Source organism: Hibiscus syriacus, unplaced genomic scaffold (genome assembly GCF_006381635.1).
Source record: "Hibiscus syriacus cultivar Baekdansim isolate YM2019G1 unplaced genomic scaffold, ASM638163v2 tig00117048_pilon, whole genome shotgun sequence".
NCBI lineage: Eukaryota > Viridiplantae > Streptophyta > Magnoliopsida > Malvales > Malvaceae > Hibiscus > Hibiscus syriacus.
The window spans coordinates 12,713,823-12,724,081 of record NW_024063538.1 but is presented as its reverse complement, the minus strand read 5'-3'; the positions used below and the strand labels follow the sequence as shown (position 1 = coordinate 12,724,081).

Sequence of the window (10,259 nt, the reverse complement as noted above, 5' to 3'; positions counted from 1 at the left end):
CAATGGAAAATGCGTATATCATGGATTACAATTTCAGGTGGGATTGTCTTTACTTAGATCACTCTTATATGTGGCAAGGCCTGCACCTTGTAAGCTGGGTAAACTTCCGGAAACAAGTTTATATCGTGACACCGAGCAGTATCCGGAGACGACATCGTTGGAAGGGATCCTTGTTATTCAACTCGGTTCCCCTATTTGATGTGATCCTACCGACCACCAAGTTCAAACAAAACATGCTCACAACTTTGAAGTTCATCCAAGATGATTCTAAGGGACTCTTGCCTTATTTTATTATTTATTTACTCATTTATGCATTACATGTCACGTGAATATGTTTATCTTATTCTTAATTTTTTGCTTGAATATTATATGCTGTCATTTATATGTATAATATATGATATTCATGCATGACTTATTAATTCACATCTTTATATAACTCATTCAATGCATATGCATTCATAGTTAGCTCATTTGCATTATTAACATAGGTGGAAGCATGCATTCATAATTATCATAGCTCAATTCCTATCTAATTATTTGTTTACATACTTTGTCTAGGTTCATTGGATGCTAAGAAGACTAAAGGCAATTGAAGAGTTGGTTGGACAGTTCACGTCAGTCAGATTAATCTACATTTTTGAACATGTTCCAAGCATCTTTGGGTGATGAAGTCTTCTTAACATTTAATCCCCTATCTCGTAACTTTCCAACTCATTTTGAATCGCATTAATCCGATATCGGGAGCTTGAGATATGCCCATATTACTGAAGACAGTGCAGGCTGGAAATTAATACGGGATTTGCAACCATTCATCTCCTTCAAAGGACTTATGCATGGGAGGAATTAATGAAGAAATGCATGGACGAGAAAAGAATATTAAAATGAATCAGAACATTTGTGAGGAGGTTCAAGGATTCATTCAAAGGCTTTCAAATTCATCCATTCATGCAAGAAGCCAAATAGTCATGTTCACACAAGGGGGAAGAATTTCAGCCAAGATACATTCATGAACATTCATCCATAGAAGACAAATCAACAAGTTCACACAAGGTGGGATGAATTCGGCCAAAGGATTTATTCCATTAAAAGATGAATATCCATTCATCAAAATTCATTCACCTAAGCCATGCTTTGTATCTACTTAAAGTATGAACACTCATGCATGAAGGTTCACTCATTAAATGTTTTGTATTCACACCATGCACTCTTAGGCCTATAAATAGCTTTCCATTCATCTGTAAAAGAAACCAATTCACTTTGTTTAATCAAATATTTGTGAGAGTTTCTCTCTTTAGTTCTTAAGTGAACTTTATCGATTTATCAAGCTTATGCTTGTGGCGTCACCCCTATCTAGTCACCCTGATACTTCTGGTTCTTATCTCTTTATAGATAGTGGGTCAAAGTCCTTGTTTACCATCCCTTAAAGAAGCAATATAAAGTCTGGGTCTTTGTTCTTTAACATTGGTTCTTCTTTGAGTCTTCTTTGAGATACTACTTTTCATATTCATCTCCATCACCTTCATTCTACTTCCATTACCATACTTCATCATTTCCTTTAAACATATCACCAACTTATATATATTTCCGCTGCCATATTTATCTTTCCATTTCATTACTTTCATTTAACCATTTTTTTAGCTTTCTTGTTTGTGCAGGATACTTGTTGCTTTCCTAGATCGAAACAATCAAAGGTACAACCTTGACTTCACCATCCATCCAAGTGAGGCTAGGTTGAACTGTATCATATGGTAATCAGAGCTAAGGTGGATTACAACAAGAACAAGCAAAAGAACCATCCTACCATTCAATAAAAAGAAAATCAAAAAGAGAAGTACAAAAAAAAATCAGCAAGTTAATCCCAACATCAACACGGGATTCCAAGTGAAGAAAAACTAAAGAAAGGAAACAAATAAAGCAAAATGCAAAGAGGTGCCAAAGGTGACAAGCAACATCATTCCAACCGATCCTAAAGAAGTTTCAAGACCTTTGATTGTTTCTTCTAGGAAGGTGGTGAGTATCTTTGCATAGTAATTGAACCTTTCTTTCTTTTTCTTCCTTTTATAAGACCACCCTTCATTATTTAATCTTTCTACCTTTCTGTTTTTTTTCCTCTACACTAACAAATTTTTCTCAGAAGGGGAATTGCAAAAGCCAATTTAATTCCTGAGTGCAAACACGAGCGTTGAGTGAAGCATCATTTTTTGGAGTGATCTGAGGATTTGTGAGTGATTATTGGTAAGGTCCTTTAATCTTATTCAACTATTAAATTTCAACAATTCTCCCATCTTTCGAATGGAATACGAACAGCAAAGGAGGAATCCATTTCATACTCATTTTCATGTGAATGATAAAGTATGCCTTGTAGCCATTGATAGTGGAAGTTGTGCAAATCTTACAAGCACATACATGGTTGAGAAGTTGGGGCTTATAACATCCAAACATCCCAGTCCATATGTTTTGCAAGGATTAAATGAAGATGAAGAGTTAGATGTCATGGACCAAGTACTTGTGTCATTTTTAATTGGGAGATATGAAGATGAGGTCTTGTGTGATGCTGTTTCCATGAATTCAAGCCATCTTCTCCTCGGACGTCCGTGGCAGTTTGATAAACGAGCATTGTATGATGGGTTCTCCAACAAGTATTCATTCAAACACCAAGGGAGAAAGATCACGTTGGTTCCAATGTTCCCAAATCAAGTCCATGAATGCCAAGTTATCGTCAAATCACATATAGAGAAATGGAAGAAAAATAAAGCCATGAAGAAAGTTGAAAGAGAAGTTTCACGTGAGAAACAAATAATAGTGGAGGGAGATCAGAATGAAAATGATAAAATTGATGTGAGCAACGTTGGAGTCGAAAATGAGAAAGTTAAAAATATTGAATTTGGGAGCAAAGGGGGAAGTGCGTGTAGAAGAGAAAATGAAAAGATTACAAGTGAGGTTGTGGTTAAAAGATATGATGCAGTTGAACATGAACAAATCAAAGGAGAACATTGTGAGAAAACTAAGACATTTGGAGTTGAAAATGAGAGTGAAGATGAGTGTGTTGAAAAACATGAGCATGAAAGGAACGAATGCGAGGAGAAGGAAGTTTTGCTTTATACTAATCAATTTTTTTCTTATATTCATTCTTTGAATTTGCAGGTTATTCCAAGGGACATTCAAGATGATTCAAGCATCATTTCTTTTTAAATTCCAAAAGATGTGTCACTTGAAATTATAAAGAACATGTTCATTAACCTTCAAAGTACATTCACCTCATACTCAAGATCGAATGAACCTTATAAAAGGGACGATTCAATGAACCTAACCATGGAGAACATTAAGAGTCCAAACTCATTCATTCATGAATTTAATCCTTTCCTTTCCTTTGATTCTAAATTATCTACTTCTAACTTTGTTCTATTTTTCAGATTGTTGAATCAAAAGCAAAGACTTGAACATGTGAAGCATTTTGAGCAAAGAAAACGATGCAATATGAGAATGAAGAATTTCCATTCAAAAGAACATCAAAGTTGTTCCCTTATGTACCAAGCATCGATTTGGGACAAATCGCCTTAAAGAAGGGGGGGGATGATGTGATCCTACCGACCACCAGTTCAACAAAACATGCTCACAACTTTGAAGTTCTTCCAAGATGATTCTAAGGGAGTCTTGCCTTATTTTATTATTTATTTACTCATTTATGCATTACATGTCACGTGAACATGTTTATCTTATTCTTAATTTTTACTTGAATATTATATGCTGTCATTTATATGTATAATATATGATATTCATGCATGACTTATTAATTCACATCTTTATATAACTCATTCAATGCATATGCATTCATAGTTAGCTCATTTCATATTAACATAGGTGGAAGCATGCATTCATTATCATAGCTCAATTCCTATCTAATTATTTGTTTACATACTTTGTCTAGGTTCATTGGATGCTAAGAAGACTAAAGGCAATTGAAGAGTTGGTTGGACAGTTCACGTCAGTCAGATTCATCTACATTTTTGAACATGTTCCAAGCATCTTTGGGTGATTATGTCTTCTTAACATTTAATCCCATATCTCGTAGCTTTCCAATGCATTTTGAATTACATTAATCCGATATTGGGAGCTTGTGATATGCCCAGATTACTGAAGACAGTGCAGGCTGGAAATTAATACGGGATTTGCAACCATTCATCTCCTTCAAAGGACTTATGCATGGGAGGAATTAATGAAGACATGAATGGACGAGAAAAGAATATTAAAATGAATCAGAACATTTGTGAGGAGGTGCAAGGATTCATTCAAAGGCTTTTAAATTCATCCATTCATGCAGAAGCCAAATAGTCATGTTCACACAAGGGGAAGAATTTCAGCCAAGATACATTCATGAACATTCATCCATAGAAGACAAATCAACAAGTTCACACAAGGTGAGATGAATTCGGCCAAAGGATGTATTCCATTAAAAAGATGAATATCCATTCATCAAAATTCATTCACCTAAGCCATGCTTTGTATCTACTTAAAGTATGAACACTCATCCATGAAGGTTCACTCATTAAATGTTTTGTATTCACACCATGCACTCTTAGGCCTATAAATAGCTTTCCATTCATTTGTAAAAGAAACCAATTCACTTTGTTTAATCAAATATTTGTGAGAGTTTCTCTCTTTAGTTCTTAAGTTAACTTTATCGACTTATCAAGCTTATGCTTGTGGCGTCACCCCTATCTATGTCACCCTGATACTTCTGGTTCCTATCTCTTTATAGAAAGTGGGTCAAAGTCCTTGTTTACCATCCCTTAAAGAAGCAATATAAAGTCTGAGTCTTTGTTCTTTAACATTGGTTCTTCTTTGAGTCTTCTTTGAGATACTACTTTTCATATTCATCTCCATCACCTTCATTCTACTTCCATTACCATACTTCATCATTTCCTTTAAACATATCACCAACTTATATATATTTTCCGCTGCCGTATTTATCTTTCCATTTCATTACTTTCATTTAACCATTTTTTTAGCTTTCTTGTTTGTGCAGGATACTTGTTGCTTTCCTAGATCGAAACAATAAAAGGTACAACCTTGACTTCACCATCCATCCAAGTGAGGCTAGGTTGAACTGTATCACTATTTATTTTGCAAACTCTACTTACATAAGAGAAAGGTATATATGCTTACATATGTTAATTGGAAATTCAAATAACATAGAAAGTTGGAACATAATTTGGTGGATTTTGGGCAGGATTCTAAGGTACGTTTACGAAGAAAATGCTGCTTCAGAAACTGAAGTTGAGCATCTTTTGCTAGATCTCTCAGGTACTTTATGAATACGTTGAACACACACCAACCAATGTTGTGTCTTAGTTTAATTCAGCAGTTTCCCACGTTGTTATGCAAGTGATGAACATCATAAGATGAATTTTCTAAAATTTTATTTACACTCCGCAGGTATCACATATTAAAACACACATTGATATCCTATGTGATAACCTTTTCGAGAGAGAAAAAAAAAATAACCGACATACAAATAGAATTTTTACTAATATCGAAAACAAATGAATACAAAATGATTTATTAGCGCAAATAGGTCTCAACTTACTTCTAATCCTAAACTCATATATCTATCTATGAGAATAAATATTTGATAATAAATAAAACTTGTGAAACAATAAACATTTTTAAATTATGTTTCTTACTTCTAATCAACATCTAACACAAAAGTATAATCTTATATGTATAATCCATGTAAATTTAATTATATATAAAAAAATAAGGTTGTAATAAGTAATTTAAATTTTAAATATATAATTTTATGGAAAGAACATATAAACATTAGACAGAGTCCCATCTAACAGGCCATGACATAGGAGCGTGAATCTAGGCCTCTAGAGAGTGATCCATTGGGTCCTATTAGTGTTTTTCTCATGTGTAGTGGGGGATGTCACATTCATTAACTTAAAGAAGAGGAGCAACTGGGCCAGTTAAGCTTCAACACTTATAAATTTAAATTCAATTAGAGATATAATTAAATTATTTGAGCTCAATTAGTTTGATTTTTATCATTTTTTTAAAATTTAATTACTCAAGATCGATTAAGTTTATTTGTATTTAAATTTGAGATCAAAATTGAATGATCTTTTGTGTGTAAAATAAGAATATTTAATTTCAAATAAATACGGAACAAAAATGATAGTTAGATACTAAACATATAATTTATAAATAGATAATTTAAAAATAATATTATTTCAAATAATAATCAATATGATTTTAAAAAGTAAGTAAATATTTTTATAATATTGTAAATATAATTATCATAATGACTTCATAAAAAAATTATAAAAATATATAAATATATAAATTATTTAATTATTTTTTTATTTTTAAATGAAGTGAAAATTAATCTTTTAATTTAATAATGATATAAGTAAGTATTAAGTTCAACTCAATAAAAAAATATTCACACTATAATTAATTGGTTAAGTTTTCAGTCATTAATTTAAAGTGTCTCATATTTGAATCATATAATCACTGAAAAATATTATTTTTGTGGTGATACTATTACATAAATTAAATACTAGAATTTTCCAGCAGATATAAAAAAATATGATTGAACTCAAACAAAGGAACTTTTATATGGCCTTATCATGGAATCATTCAATTTTATTTTTAGCTTTGTTGTTTGATTAATGGACCATTGCTCCTTTATAAAGGTTTTTCTTTTTTATTTTTCGTTCTATCATTTCATCAGTACATATATTTCATGTATATAATAATTTATTATACAATATTTAAATTAATTAGATTATTTTTAACTTATAATTTTTTATTAAGTTAAGGTTATTACAAAATAATATCTGTTTTCAATCATTTGATAATGAACGCTTAATTACTCTATTACAATCGTTGGTATTTGATACGGTAAACTCTAAAAATAACCGCCAATTTAGTTCGGTTAAAATAAAATCAAGTCTCGTGAGCTACGACGTAGGAAAACGGGTACATAAAGCTCACGGCATGGAAAAATCAAAAGCAAATAGCAACTCCAAAAGCATTTTCTCACTTTTTGCGTTTTAGGTTTAAGAATCCCACACACAAAATATACTCTTTCTCATGTATTCTTCCCTGTTTGAGCGAGATCTCTTCTTTGAAGATTCTAAGCTTTGGGTCAATCTCATTTTCAGGTATATATTAACTTCTTCAACTGTAATATCAGTTTATGCATATATATACATATCTGGAGTTTATGATTCTGATGTTTTGAAATTCATGCAAATGACAAGAACAATTGTTTCAAATTTTGAAAGAAAAATATTTTGATTCTTTCTATTGTAATTTTTCATTCATTTCACACCAATCAGAAGATCAAAGAGAGTAAAGCTTCTGGTTTTATTAATTTCTATTGTAATTTCAGCTCCCAAGGATGGTTCCTGGTTTGCCCAATTCAGGAATGGCTCCAACCCTTGGATGGCTAGATATTTCTATGCAGTGATCTTTATACCTTCGAATTTGCTGGCTTGGGCCGTCCGAGATTACGGCCGCAATGCCTTCCTGGAAATGGAAAGTAAGATTGATTTTTTGCATCAACATTGTTTGCCAATATGCTCTTATGAATGAGACATACTTCTAATTGTATGTTATTTGCTACTTCAAAGTTCTTATACAATGTAGGAATCACTATTATCATAAGCATTTTGAGTTTCTGTTTCTGATTATGCTATGATAGGAAAACTGGATTATTTTTGACACCGAATTCTATGCTTGGTAACTTTATTACAAGATCATTATAATGTTAATTGGCTTGTTATGTTACAATGTGGATGCAGAACTGAAGAATTGTCAAGGTGGCTGCCTTTGCTTGGGCACCAAAGGCGTCTTACGAGCGAGCTTGGGATGTTTTGTATCCTTCTCCCTCTTCTATTTAGTTCTTCAATTACTTTTGCTTGTGTTTTGCATTGTTCCTTAACTTTATTCTAGGCTTTCTTTTCTGTAATGTTTCTTTCAACTGCTAGCACCCCAAAGATGTACAATTGCAGAGATTCATGGCACTCAGGGTGGTGGTCTGCAAAGTTCACCCTCTGGATTGCCATGACAGCTACCACCTTTTTGGTTCCTACTTTTATCTTACAAATATATGGTTCGTGTTCGGTTCTTCCGAAGCGTCCACTACCGTTATATTTTTTTAATGATAATTCCTAGGACTTGAGCACTGGTTTTGTTTTGCTCAAAGCGCTAACATGTGTTTCTACGTTGCTTCTTTCGGTAGGGGAGATTGCGCATTTTGGTGCTGGGAACATCATAGATTCCTGTTATAAATTCCTCTGTATAAAACATGTACAATCTGATTGGAATAGTCTGTTGAGGAAGTTTATGACGCTTACTAAGTTATTGTTTTTTAGTGATTTTTCTTCTTATACTTTTCAGGGTCTTTCTCTTAGGTCAGCTTGTAAGTGTTATCAGTTTCATTACATGGCTGAATGATTGTTGTCAATCTGATAAAATATCAGAAAAATGGTAAGACTCTTCCCTTTTTAGAACTGATTCTTCGGCTGCAAAACCGACCTTTAATACTGTAATGAAACTGATCAATCCGAGTGAACTGATTCGAATTGTATCACATTTTCTTTAGTCGCATTCATGTGATGTCACTTACAACTGCTGCATATGTTATATGCATAGTCGGGATCATCATGATGTATGTTTGGTATGCGCCGGAACTGTCCTGCCTCCTTAATATTTTCTTCATGACATGGACACTCGTACTCATTCAGCTCATGACAAGCGTTTCCCTCCACCCTAAAGTATGTTCTCGATACTCGCGGGCTTTCGGTTCTTGAATGTTATGGCATGATTAGTAATCGAACACATGATTTGTGAAACAGGTGAATACCGGATATTTGACTCCCGGACTCATGGGGCTTTATGTTGTATTCATATGTTGGTGTGCCATTTGAAGGCAAGATTCTAAGCCGGTTTTAGAAATTTCATAGCTCATTGCATTTGTTAACTAGTCGTTGTTACAAACTGCAGTTCATCGATTAACATTTATGTGGTTGAAGTGAACCGGCTGGGAAAAATTGCATTAGGAAGGAAGAGGAATCAAACAGAACAGATTGGCTGACAATCATAGTAATATTTCAATCTTTTGAAATCCACTAAACCAAGTTCTTTTGAGTAGGGACTCCTCTTGGTAAGTCCTTGTATTTTTCCAGAGCTTTGTCATTGCCCTACTGGCTATGGTTGTTGCTACGTTTTCAACAGGCATCGATTCTCAATGTTTTCAGGTTTGTTCTGCAATACTCGTTAAGTCTTTAGTGGTTGTATTAAGAATTCACCTCACAACGGCTGCAGATCAGGAAAAATGAAGCCCCAGCTGAAGATGCAGTTCCATATGGTTACGGCTTCTTCCACTTTGTTTTTGCCACCGAGCAATGTACTTCGCGATGGTATTGATCGGATGGAATACTCATCATATTATTAAAAAGTATGTCCCCTGCTTTTCCATTTTAAGTGCAGGCTGCAAGCTGATACGGTTTCACACACTTGCAGATGGACGATCGACAGGTTGGACCAGTACATGGGTCAGGATAGTGAATGAATGGCTAGCCGCCTGTGTTTACCGTAAGTACACACAACTTTGAACCTTACCCTGAACCCTTTTTCTCTCCGGAGATAAATTAGTAACGGTTATCGGATTTACTGTGTGTGTTGCAGTGTGGATGCTGCTGGCTCTTGTGATACGATTGAGGTTTAGACAAACAAGTGAAGCTGCACGAAAAATCAATCGCTCAGCCTTGAATCCGTTTATTGCAGTTGGCTCCTATGGTCCATTGTTGCATATATAGATAGAGTTACTTACACATGCAAAATATGATTATTTTTATGCGGCGCCTGCGAGGCTGCGAGTTCCGTCCGATAATAGTTGACAGATTTCTATTAAAGAAGTCGGAAGATCCCTCGACATTACATACGATATTTGGCCATTCAAAATGAAGCATTTTTCCACATAATAGAACCAAGGGGCGGTGCTGTGCCTGCCCTTATGCTCTTTTAGACCAAAAACAGAGCCATTTGGCTCTCATGTTTGCTGCTGGTTTGCCTTGTATGTCACCCACATCTCTTGAATGCTTCCATGTGACTCAATTTGAAGTTCCAGCTTTGGTGTGTTACTTGACCATACGTCATGTGACTAGCACGAGCTTACATGCTTCACCAATCCACCAGGACCACCACTCCCTTTACTACTTTATTTTTAGTTACTACTATTACTTTTC

At 34.2% G+C, this 10,259-nt stretch overlaps 1 pseudogene; it reads left to right on the top strand.

The window, feature by feature from the left end:
- Positions 1-5,168: 5,168 nt before the first annotated feature.
- Positions 5,169-10,003, top strand: LOC120197628 (annotated as a pseudogene).
- Positions 10,004-10,259: the final 256 nt, after the last annotated feature.